The sequence below is a fragment of the Thamnophis elegans genome, chromosome 7, assembly GCF_009769535.1.
Source record: "Thamnophis elegans isolate rThaEle1 chromosome 7, rThaEle1.pri, whole genome shotgun sequence".
Lineage (NCBI taxonomy): Eukaryota > Metazoa > Chordata > Lepidosauria > Squamata > Colubridae > Thamnophis > Thamnophis elegans.
This window is the reverse complement of record NC_045547.1, coordinates 60024628-60037822: the sequence shown is the minus strand read 5'-3', so window position 1 is coordinate 60037822 and position 13195 is coordinate 60024628.

Below are 13195 nucleotides of genomic sequence, written 5' to 3'. Positions count from 1 at the left end.
ATTGTGCTAACTTTTCTATTTTTAAAAGGTAAATTATTAACAAAAACAATACAGTTGTCTAAAGAGCCAAAAACCTTACAAAGTAACTCTTGTGTATGTGTTATGATCCAGGTCCAATAGCAGAGGCAGACTTAAAAAAAGTCCTTTATTGGTCTGCTATCCCATGACAAATGTCCCTACAACTGCCAGTAAAACTCCACCCCAAACTTTCCCAAAGTCAGTCACCCGCAGAAAGTGCAACATATTCCCACAAACTAAATCCAATATTCATCAGAGCTGTTTCACAGGATAAGGAGGAAGTCTGAAGTTCCATATACAAGGTTCCAAATCAACAAAGCAAGGTCTGTAATTCATAAACAAGATTCTAAGTTGACAAGCAAGGTTCAGAGTCCACAGCAGGGGTGGGTTCCGACCACAATTTCTACCAGTTTAGCACCCGAAAAAGTTTGTGCGTGCAAGCTCACTTTGCTCACGTTCATGCCAGATGCACACTCCGCACACGTGCACATTTGCATTTAAAACAATCTGCGCATGTGTACAACATTAAAAAGGGAATAATTTTTTTTTCCAATGAAGATTGTTCTGCACATGTGCAGAACAGAAAATCAAGATGGCACAGGTGAGGATAGAACTGGTACGGTCACATGTCCGCTGGAGTTACTACCTATTCAAACCATACTGAATAGGTAGGAAGCCACCTCTGGTCCATAGGCAGAAACACAATCCAAAATCAGTGTTTACAAAGGCCAAGGGAAACAATTGTTTCTGACACAGAACCCTTCCCCTGCCTTCTGGCTAAATCAGCTCATGTTTCTTGCAAGGTGGGGTGGGGTGGCCTCCTCACCAGAAGCCTCGTAGACTTCATATGACCTTCCCTCCACTCTGCACTTGATGCCCTTGGACTGGGTGGGGGAGGCAGATGTTCCTCATCAGAGGGGATAGCAATAGCAATAGCAGTAGACTTATATACCGCTTCATAGGGCTTTCAGGCCTCTCTAAGCGGTTTACAGAGAGTCAGCATATTGCCCCCAACAATCCGGGTCCTCATTTTACCCACCTCGGAAGGATGGAAGGCTGAGTCAACCCTGAGCCGGTGAGATTTGAACCTCTGAACTGCTGATCTAGCAGTAGCCTGCAGTGCTGCATTTAACCACTGTGCCACCTCGGCTCTTGTTGGATTTGTTGCCTTTCATCACCATTGCCTGTCTGCAGACAATCCTCCCCTGTGGTTGTGAGGGCAGTCAGCTCTCCATTTGGTCGACCATGTCCACCAATGCCGGAGGAGCCTGGGACAACATTGTCCTCTTCAGATATTCCAGGGCAGATATGCCATCCCTGTTGGATGGTCCCAGTTCCAACTCTTCTCTGTCCTTTTCTGAATTGGGATCCAATGGGGCCATGGCAATCTGTGTGCATGAATCAGAACAGTTATATACATTCTTCCCAGTTCAGTCACAAAATATTCAACAGAAGAATTTGAAGTAAACTGCATTCTGAAGTCTAAATCTAAAATTCTGGTTTTAATAAGAAGCATATGTTCTCAGATTATAAATATTTTAAATTGAGATAAAAAAATTATTATGGTTTGTCTTAAACAATAACACAGATTTATAAAATGATTAATGATTCAAGAAGTATATTCTCTACTTGAAATTAGATATTTAAATGTTATTCCATCCAATGGGTATTAATTCAGTAAGTGTGGTTCTTTGTAAAAAAAAAACAAAAAACCTGTCGTACAATAACAGCTTCTCAAAAATCAAAAGGGTTGAATCTGTGTTTTCCTTATTTGATTCAGATTTGTAGGCCATCATTGGAATCAGGATGGGTCCAAAATCAATGTAGTAAAAAAGAACTGTCTAATCACATCTTCAACATAAATCATACACTTGATAAACAAAAGATTTTACAGATAGTCCTTGTTTAGCGACTGCCTCATACTGTGACCATTCCAGGGGTGGGTTTCTAAAAATTTTCGAACCTACTCTGTAGGTGTGGTCTCCTTTGTGGGAGTGACTTGCCGGCCATGTGACCTGGTGGGAATGGCTTGCCGGCCATGTGTTCTCGTTCTCTCTCTCTCTCTCTCTCTCTCTCTCTCTCTCTCTCTCTCTCTCTCTCTCTCCTTCCTTTTACCTCTCTGTCCCTTTTTCCTTTTTTTCTTTCATCTCTCTCTCACTTTTTCTTTCTTGTTTTCTTGTTTTCTTTTTTCCTTTCTTTCTCTTTCTCTTTCTCTCTCTGTGTGAGTGTGAGTGAGTGTGTGTGTGTGTGTGTGTGTCTGTGTGTGTGTGTGTGTGTGTGTGTGTGTGTCAGTAGTGGGTTTCAAAAAATTTTGGAACCTCTTCTGCAGGTGTGGCCTGCTTTCCGGGTCCATTGGTGGAACCTCTTCTAACCGGTTCAGTAGATTTGACGAACTGGTTCTAACGAACTGGTGCGAACTGGTAGGAACCCACCTCTGGACCGTTCATAGCTATATTGGTGATGAAAAAGTCACTTGATAACTATTCCTTACATTTATGACTTCTGCAAAGTCTGTAAAGCAAAGGAAAGTTGAAGTATGATTGTAAAATGATAACATTCACCTAGTAAATGTTTTCACTTAAGGGCTGAGGTACCCATCACTAACTGACAGTATACCTGTATTTAAATTATAATATTAAGCTACAACTAAAGGTCACTACTGATTGAAAAATGCAAGTAATGGTACAAATCAGTGTGAAATATTACGAATATGGAAGCCTCAAATAGCTAGGTGTTATACCAAGATCCTGGGTTCAATCCCTAGTATCCCCAATAAAAACTACATTACAAAATCTTATTTCAGAGTAGATAGACACATTGCAATATACCTATATCTGTAACATTCCAGGCTTAATCCACATCATGTTCATTTTAAGGTTTCATGTCATACTTTATACAGGAAAAACAAAATACCACCAGAAGAAATACTAACTAGGTGGCATTGCAACAAGAGTGACCATGCCAGAGCATTTTAGATATAAAAGAATATGAGAGAATGTGGATTTAAAAAAAATATATTTCTGTCTTGCTTTGTTACTCAGAAAGCTAATCAGGTGATTTTATTTTTTAAGATTCCATCCACAATGTCTAAGCTAGCATTTGCATTACCTCGGCAGGTGGGATCTTAGTGATTCTCTCATGGTCTTTGTCTACCATTTAAAACACAGTTGGGTATGACCCATCTGTCATTGCAATGAATTCTATAGTTTCATTCTTTCTTTTAAAAACAAAACAAAAAAAACTATTATTTAAAATAGAAAAGGGATGGGGAAGAGGAAAATTGGCTGAGTCTTATAAAGGTTACTGTCATGTTGACATTGCCACATAAAGAAACGTGTATCTGTGCCATGTATTATTTCTAAAATCACTGGAGAGGTGCACAATAAGTCAAGCATGCAGTTGAATACTAAAATTCAGTTTCCATTTAAATTTTGACACAATCCCATTTCTGTGACCAGAAAGCTATCTAACCATAGTAAGGTAAAGGTAAAGGTTCCCCTCGCACATATGTTCTAGTCGTTCCTGACTCTAGGGGCAGTGCTCAGCTCCGTTTCAAAGCCAAAGAGGCAGCACTGTCCAAAGATGTCTCCGTGGTCATGACTAAACTTACGGAACACTGTTACCTTCCCACCAAAAGTGGTCCTTATTTTTTTACACATACATATACATATACATATACATATACATATACATATACATATACATATACATATACATATACATATACATATACATATACACACACATATATCTATATCTATATCTATATCTATATCTATATCTATATCTATATCTATATCTATATCTATATCTATATCTATATCTATATCTATATCTATATCTATATCTATATCTATATCTATCTATCTCTATCTATCTATCTATCTATCTATCTATCTATCTATCTATCTACACATACATACATATACATATACATACACACACACACACACACACACACATATATTCCCTAATCAGAAATGAACTTCACATAAAAAGATTCCTCCTAGACCGAATCAACAAAGATCTCCTCACTCTTCACCTTGAACTCAGCAACAAGATCCACCCCACACTTTGGGACAAATTGAAACAACTCGCCACCTGGAGAGCTGAAACAAAGACCACCCCTCAAGACAGAAACACACACCAACAAACTCCAAAGACCTAAAAGAATGCCAGAAACCAACCCCCCCCCCCACACAGCCACACATGAAACAAACAGTGCATAACATCTCAGATAGGATCCTCACCAAAGCCGAAACCAATGTCCTTTCAAAAGGATTCAACTTTGCAGTCGCCCCCAAATACATCCCCACTGAAACCATTATATGCGGAGTTGAAACCAGCCTGACCAAAATCAACTCTGACGACGCTAACAGAATCAGATCCGAAATCACCAACATCCTCTGCACCAGCAAGCCACCCAAAAGCAACTTACCCAAAGAAGAACAGACAGCACTACATAATCTGAAAGAAGACACCAGCATAATAATCTTACCAGCAGACAAGGGGAATGCCACGGTGGTTATGAACACTTCTGACTACCAAACCAAATTAACCAACCTACTCCAAGACTCCACATACAAACCCTTAAACACGGACCCCACCACCTACCTGGAAAAAACCACTAGAACCAAAATAAAAGCCTCCCCCATCAGTGAAGAGATCCAGCAAAGAATCATTCCCAGAGAAAAATCATCCAGATGCCCCAAGCTCTATGGTCTACCCAAGATACACAAAGAAGGAACTCCACTTAGACCAATAGTCAGCTCCATAGGCTCACCTTTACAAAATCTAGCCAAATTTCTTGCCAAACAACTACAGCCCTATGGAGATTCCATCACCTCACATGTAAAAAACGCTTTCCACTTCATAGAGATCATAAAGAAACAAAACTTACAGCCCAGTGACCTACTCGTGAGCTTTGATGTCGTATCACTCTTCACCCAAGTGCCAATCAAAGAAGCCTTAACAGCTAACAGAGCCAAGGTGGCGCAGTGGTTAAATGCAGCACTGCAGGCTACTGCTAGATCAGCAGTTCAGCGGTTCAAATCTCACCGGCTCAGGGTTGACTCAGCCTTCCATCCTTCCGAGGTGGGTAAAATGAGGACCCAGATTGTTGGGGGCAATATGCTGACTCTCTGTAAACCGCTTAGAGAGGGCTGAAAGCCCTACGAAGCGGTATATAAGTCCACTGCTATTGCTATTGCTATCCAAAACAAATACAACCACCCCAAACACATCCTTGATCTGACCAACCACTGCCTATCTAACACATACTTTATTTACAATGGACAAAAATACAAACAGATAGAAGGAGCACCCATGGGATCACCCCTCTCACCTGTCATTGCCAACCTCTACATGGAAAACTTTGAAACCCAAGCTCTAGAAAAATCTGATCACAAACCCAAACTCTGGCTCAGATATGTAGACAACACTTTCATAATCTGGCCACATGGGAAAGAACAACTGGACAACTTCGTTACACACCTCAACAGCCTACACCCCAAAATACAGTTCACCATGGAAACAGAAGTAAACAACCAACTCCCCTTCCTGGACGTCTTAGTCTACAGGAAATCTAATGGCTCCCTAGGACACACCATCTACCAGAAGAAAACACACACCAACCGCTATCTGCACGCACTCTCACACCACCACCCAGCCCAGATCAATTCCGTAGCCAAGACACTCATCTCCAGAACAAAACGCCTAGCTGATGAACAACATCTAAAAACCGAACTACACACTCTCACTAACGTACTGACATCCAATGGATTCCAAAGAATAAGATCACCAACCTAATCCAAAAAGAAACCCCCACTAAAGTCCAGGACAGAGAACAAGAAAATGGAAAAGCCCTCCTCCCATACATAAAAGGCACCACAGACAAAATCAGCAAATCCTCCGCAAACACAACATCAAGACAGCATTCTGCACAGACCGGAAAATATCCACCATCCTAAGAAACCCCAAAGACAAAATTGAGTTAGAAAATCAAGGAGTATATGAATCCCATGCACCACTTGCCCCACCACATACATCGGACAACCAACAGAAGAATAAGTGCACGCATTGAAGAACACAAAAATGCAATCAAAAAAGAGGAACCAACTTCTTCCCTGGTCCAACACCTTAAAGCCACAGGACATAAAATTGATTTCAATAAGACTAGAACTATCGCCAAGGCCGGAACATTTCAACAACCGTATAATCAGAGAAGCAATTGAAATAGAAAAACCCCACACAGCATGAACAGGCGGGACATACATCCCGCCTGTCAGCCTTTTGGAAGCCTGCCCTTATTAACAAACGAGTCCCAAACAGGATGAATGACACCAGGCCCACACCCACTAATAGCCACACAGAATATCACCACAAACATCACAAAGAAAACAGACAAAAACACAAACTGATGAGGAGGCATGACCCAGAACCAGAAGCAAACTGCAAAAGCACAATTAGCCTCTTTAAAACCCCTCTACCCTCACATGAAACACAACCCCCCAAACAATCAGAACAGAACACACCTCCACCAATAAGGACACACCTCCACCCAATCAAGACACAGCCAAGCCCCCACCCAATCAGTTAACCCCCCCTCTGGCAGTTAAAATGAAGAAACAGCTGAGACTCTCACACTACTCCTGGAAACACCAAGCCTGAAGTAGCCTGAAGCAGCCTGAAGATGATGAATGAGACTTTGTCGAAACGTCGCCAAGACATCTCCAATTCTACGCGGGAGAAACCCTGAACAATAGAGACCTACATACAACACCGCGAAAACCTCAGAAAACATATATATCTATATATATATATATATATATATATATATATATATATATATATACATACATACATACATACATACATACTACATACATACATATATACACACACACACACCACACATATATATTACACACACACACACACACACACACACATATATATACACATACATATATATGTCAAAGAAAAACAAATTGGTATATTAATGGTTTAGAATAATTATGGAAACCGGGGTATGTGGAAAATCCAATTCCCACGCTCTTCTTTATTCAGCCAATGTATATTTTCCACTGCAGCATACTGCACTCCTATTTGTATGATCCAGCATGGATTGAACTTTAAAGTTGTAAGAAGTTTGAATTTTAGATATTCTCATGATGCCCTTATTTAAGACTAAACACAGAATAAGAATTCAAGTATTGGGGATTCAGATATAGCATTGTTGTATTTGATAACACACTGATGTTACTTTGGAGTCTGAATAAAATTGAATTTTTGGAATCAGAAATCAGATGACTATCATTTTATATTTGTAAAAAAAATTGTAAATCGAACTTAGAATCTTATTAAAACTTGAAGTTTTGGCCATTTCAAATAATTCAGTGATTATGGGGACATAAAAGGCATTTCACTGCCCTAGGTAAGTGCAATGCATCCAATTCTAAGTGACTGGATTTGATTTTATTAGGTTGGCTTTCTCCCTCACACCACCCTTTCTAGGCAAATCAGCGAGGAGTTAAAGAGTGTCATGCAGTATCATTAACCAATTAAAGGCTTTCATTCAGCAAACCTCTAGGGCATCCTTGAAAATTAAGATAAGACATGGTCTAGTTAATACATGATGAATGAACTAGTTGGAAAGCACAGAAGAACATTAGTTGACGGAATTCAGTGCAAGAAGATGAAGCAGGAGCCAAGCTAAGTACAATTTTAAAGAGATTATGGAAAAACTGACAGAGACATCTAGCAATATGATTGCTATAGGCATGAAAACAGTGGGAAGCAGTTTCTGCTGCTGAATCACATGCGAAGCAAAATATTTTCATATTGCTTGTCAGCATATCTCTTCTCATCTGCACATAGATAGCTGTGGAAAATGTCTCGGGAATATACTGTCAGTCCTAAATAACTAGAGAAACCAGAAACATAAATGGCCATAGAGAGCTGAGGACCTTATATAAAATTTCCTATTTCACAACTAATTGGATATTTGAGCCCTTCTCATTTGCCAGAGATCTTATTGTTATATCACTGAATACAAATATGCTTCGGCTGCCTAATGTGGCTTTAAAATTGTGACTACCATGAAACAGTTTATGTAAGGGGGGGGGTACCCTAATATTTAGCTGCAACATTTTCAAGATGATACTGGACAGCCATTTGTCCAGAATGGTATAAAGTCTCCTGCTTGAACAGAAGGCTGGACTAGAAGAATTCCAACATCCTTTCCAATCCTATTATTCAATGTTCTATGTACTACTCTCACATTAGACATGAAAGCCAGGTGGATAACTTTGGGTCAGTTTCTCTCAACCCAACTCACAGATGGTGGTTCTATTGTATGGAAATAAGGTATATTAAATATGTCCACCACCTTGTATTATTTATAAAAAATAAATAACTGGGATAAAAATTAATAATAAATAAAAATCCAGTCTAAACATCTGCCTGACTGTGCTGGCAACAACAATAATTTTGGGCATTCATAGTACATACCTTTATTCTGCTTTTGTCTTTTGTTGCGGTTTGCACTGAATACCCAGGGATGCTTGTACAGCTACTCAGATTTAAGTCAATATAAATTTTATGTATTATTGTTGATGATTAAACAAATAAATAAACCAGTCTATATTGATCTGTAGCAGCTCAACCACGTTTCCTTTGATGACTTCCCAGTAAAGGAATGACATCGCATTCTTCTGGCTATGTACAACATTTGTATCACCATTATTTATCCACTGTAGTTATAGATTTTTCTTCTTTTTTTTTTTTTACATTGAAGAAGATAAATTAAGTCCTCTCAATTGGCAATGTGAGAACATGTCTCTTGTCCTTCTTGGTATTGGCCAGTTAATGGAGCGGGTATCATTACCTCAAGCACTTTATTAGCAGCATTGTGAGGCTTTTATATCTTGATACCATTAAGGAATTGGCCAGTTAAATCTGTTTATAAGGGAAGGGAGGGAGGACATTGAAGTCAAGCTATTCTGCCGTTGCAGTATGAACTGTATATTCAACTTGTTTGAGGTGTTTCAGCAATATATTGATTTTTTCATTAAACATTGAAATTATTATCTGTTCTAGTGATGTAATCTTTTACAGTAAGTGCTAAGCCAGTATATCAGGCTTAGATCATAGTAGCATTCATACTTCTCTCTACACATACATAACATAAATTAATGACTCCTTATGGCAGCACAGAGAGAAATTAAGTCTTAGAAAGAAAAGTGCTTGGCATTATGGCTATATAGTCGCTGGCACTTGTCCCATAAATGACAGTTGGCCCATTGATGACAGTTGGCTCATAAATGAAAGCCACATAATGACCCTTATCAGTATAAATAATATGAATGCATTTGGAATATTTGATATATACCAAATATTTTTTTATACAGAGAATAGATCTTCCTGAATGTCCAAATCATTAGATGCTACTAATCTAATTTAGCTGAGTGTGTATATACACACACTGAGAGAAATAAAATTATCAGTCAAAATCAGGCTTAAACAACGTGACCTTCTGAGCTGACATAATTCCAGAAGAATTAATTGGAGATATGAAGAGAAAGAAAGATGATCATTAGAAAAGTAAGACTTTTGTTCTATATCAGTTGTCTCAAGCATTTTTGCCATACACAACCATTTAATATAATCTCATGTACACACTTCCCCTAAAAATCCAGAAAACTATTTTCATCCAGAAAATGAACCTCCTCAGGGAAAGTACATATCACAGCTTAGGAAAACTGCTCTATACATTACAGGAGTTCCTGAATTATAACTACAATGGGGACTATAAAATTTATCATTAAGTGGTGTGGTTGTTAAGTGAAGCATTTTGTGGCAGAACCCAATTTTATGACTTTTTGGGGCCCCAAATCACGGGGTTATTAACACAAGACATCACCTGACTACAACTTGAGACCTTCTTCGCCCCCTGACCATTGTAAAAGTGTCACAGTTGCCTGAATCATGATCATGTGACTGTTGGGATGCTGCAACCAGTGTAATTGTGAGGACCAATCATAAGTCACTTTTTTCAGTGCCATTCATAATTTTTGTCACTAAACAAATGGTTTGTAAATTGATGACTACTGTATATATAAATATTCTATACTGGGAGAATTTAATACAATAATAGGAAATGTTTCAGGGAGCGCCATGATCCCTCACTACTTTTATATCTTTTTGTAACAAGTCAGAAAGATCTTTTTAACCAAATGCTACACATATATAGCCATTCCACCAATTATTAGTCTCAGACATATGACTGCGGGCCATGCCACCTATGTTACAGGTAGAGAAAGTAAACAGACAGGAACTAAAGAATATCTCTAATGTACTGAAGAAAAAAGAATTCACTCACTATTATGTCAGTATGTATTTAGCAAATATGCAAAGAAAGCGATAAAATTCTTCAGAATTGGCATATGAACTGATTCAAAAGACAGAAGTACCTACCGCTAACTATTTACTGGCAAAGTCAAATCTAACAAAGGTATCACCTCCTTCCACTGAAAAACAAGCCACTTTAATTTTCTTCTCAGGCATGAAAGACACTATGTATGTATGACAGATTCATTTCTGACACAAGCCAGTATTTCAGCATGTCCTGGCATAATTGGCTGCATGAAGTATTTTTTTTAATGTAAACAAAAGGCTCCCCCCCATATTAGTTTCAGAAAAGCCATGTTAGCTGATAGGGCAAAAGTCTTTTTAGAAAAGAGTTGAATATGATTATTAGAAGTAAAAGTACCGTAATTGCAAAAGATCCTCCTGTCAAGATGGGCAAAACTAGGAACAGAGGAAAAGAAAACTGGACAGCTTTACAGTGGTCAAAGCATGAGGCTAGAGACGCGAGAGATACTAACTTCAAGTCCCACCTTAGCCATGAAAGCCAGGTGGGTGACCTTGGGCCAGTCACTCTCTCTCAGCCTAACACATCCCAAAGGATTGTTGCTGTGGTGAAATAGGAGGGGAAGGTGTGTGCTGGATATGTTCACCATCTTATTTGTAAAAATAATAAATGCAGGATACTGACTGGCTGGTTGGCTGGCTAGCTGGCTGGCTGGCTGGCTGATGGACTGACTACACAAACAAACAAATAAACCATGGTTAATCATGGAAGGAGCAAAATGTTATGGACATTCTTAGTCATTCACATCATGGTTATCCCAAAGGTGTTTTTTCAACTGGACTTTCTTTGTTTTGCTTGAAGACATTTCATTTCTCATCTAAGAAGCTTCTTTAGTTCTAAAGAACTGAACTGAAGAAGCTTCTTGGATGAGAAGCAAAATGGAATATAGAAGGAGCGATGATGTAGAAATCCCTGGGTATGGTCTTGTTCTGCATTCCTCTGAACCTCAGTGAGGTTGGATCTTTTACTAGACTGAGAGTAATCTTCTGAACACTTGTCCAGAGATTATTTAATTAAGTTGGTTCTCCTTTCCTCTACAATATCTTTCCACCCTTTTAATACAACTTTCATACTCAGGAATATCACAGGCCAAATTGTGGTTCAAAGAGGGATTTAGTAAGTGGGCTTGATCAAAAGCATTGAAAATATTTTTTACCCACTCACCAATCTTCCCCAACCATTGTAGTAATTAATCACACCTTTCCAAGGCAACTACTTTTATATAGAAAGAAATCCTGTATAAACACCAGAATATGTAGGAAGGGTCGACTTTTGCTGATATTTTTATGAGACTGTAATACAATGAATGTGAATTACTTCCCATCTACTTAAGTTTAAGTTTCTAAGTTTCCTGTTTGTTGTTTAACATTGCATGATTATTGCAATATCAATCAGAACTTTTCAATCATTATAATGCCAACTGAGGAATGAATGGATAAATTTAGCCAAGAAAAACCTGGCTTTAGTAGCTAATATAGACAGAAAAAATTGCAGTCTTATTGAGATATTATTTTTATGAATAAGTTTGATTATGCAATCATTACCTCTGTTGACATCTACTGTGAACTATTGTGAAAAATAACTACTCAAGCATGGATAACTATGAACTTTTTAAAGTAAATCTGTGAACTATTTTAATGTAAATAATGCAGTTCTGAGTGAAGCATGAGCAATCATGCTTAATTATACATGGGAATGGTTATACAATCAAATTAATTACATAAAATAATATTCAGTATTAGAATACAGCAATTAAGAAATGTAAACTGTTAAAATATACATACACACAGCACAACACATATATACAGACCAAATATACACAATATTACCTCTTGTGCTGTCAATTGTTATCATACTTAATCATTCCTTATCATTCCTTTCTTTGATATTGAATACTATTATATGCGATGCACTGAAGGTACTTTGGTACGAATAAAACTAAGGGCATTTAATCTGAAACTTGCATTGCCACTTTGATTCCATAACTAGAGTCATTAAAGCACATCTTGGCTTTTTTGTTCTAACCCACCAGTTAAACCAGTTAATAGGATTGGACTATCCTGAACCTCTTCATTTTAATTGGGAATAGTCTGAACCAGGAAAAAGAGCTGTATGCTTAAGCTAGTTTTAAGAGCTCTAGAATGGCTTAGAATATGATAAATGGTGAGTGAGGAATGCCTTCCCTACAGCACATATAATTATGCTGATTTAAAGGTGAATATGTACTTATAACTTGATTAAGTTGAATATATATATTCTTGGGAAAGAGCCAAATGTTTAGTAACACATCTGCTGAGTACAGCCATGTGTTTGTCCTGCTGAAAATATATTTCAGAACAGAGGGCTAGTTCCTAAGATGCTCACAATATATATTTAACATTCTGTTTTTGGACATAACTCATTTGGTATCAGCTCCATAAATAATCTGGTTTATTTATATTTGTTTAAATCTATTATTTATGCCTGACAAGTAGTGATTATTTCAACATAGATCTTTCTGAATACGCATCATGGGAACTCTCGCAACAGCAGTCTAGCTATCACTTTTTGCAATTTCAACTTTTCATGATTATCTCCATATACATTACATTGCTATATACAAGATAGGTTGTAAACATGCTGATCTGGAATTCATATTCTATTTTTCCATTCTATAGAAGCATATATTTGTAAGCAACCTCAGAGACCATATTAAAAAGGTAAAGGTAAAGGTTCCCCTCACACATTATGTGCTAGTCGTTCCTG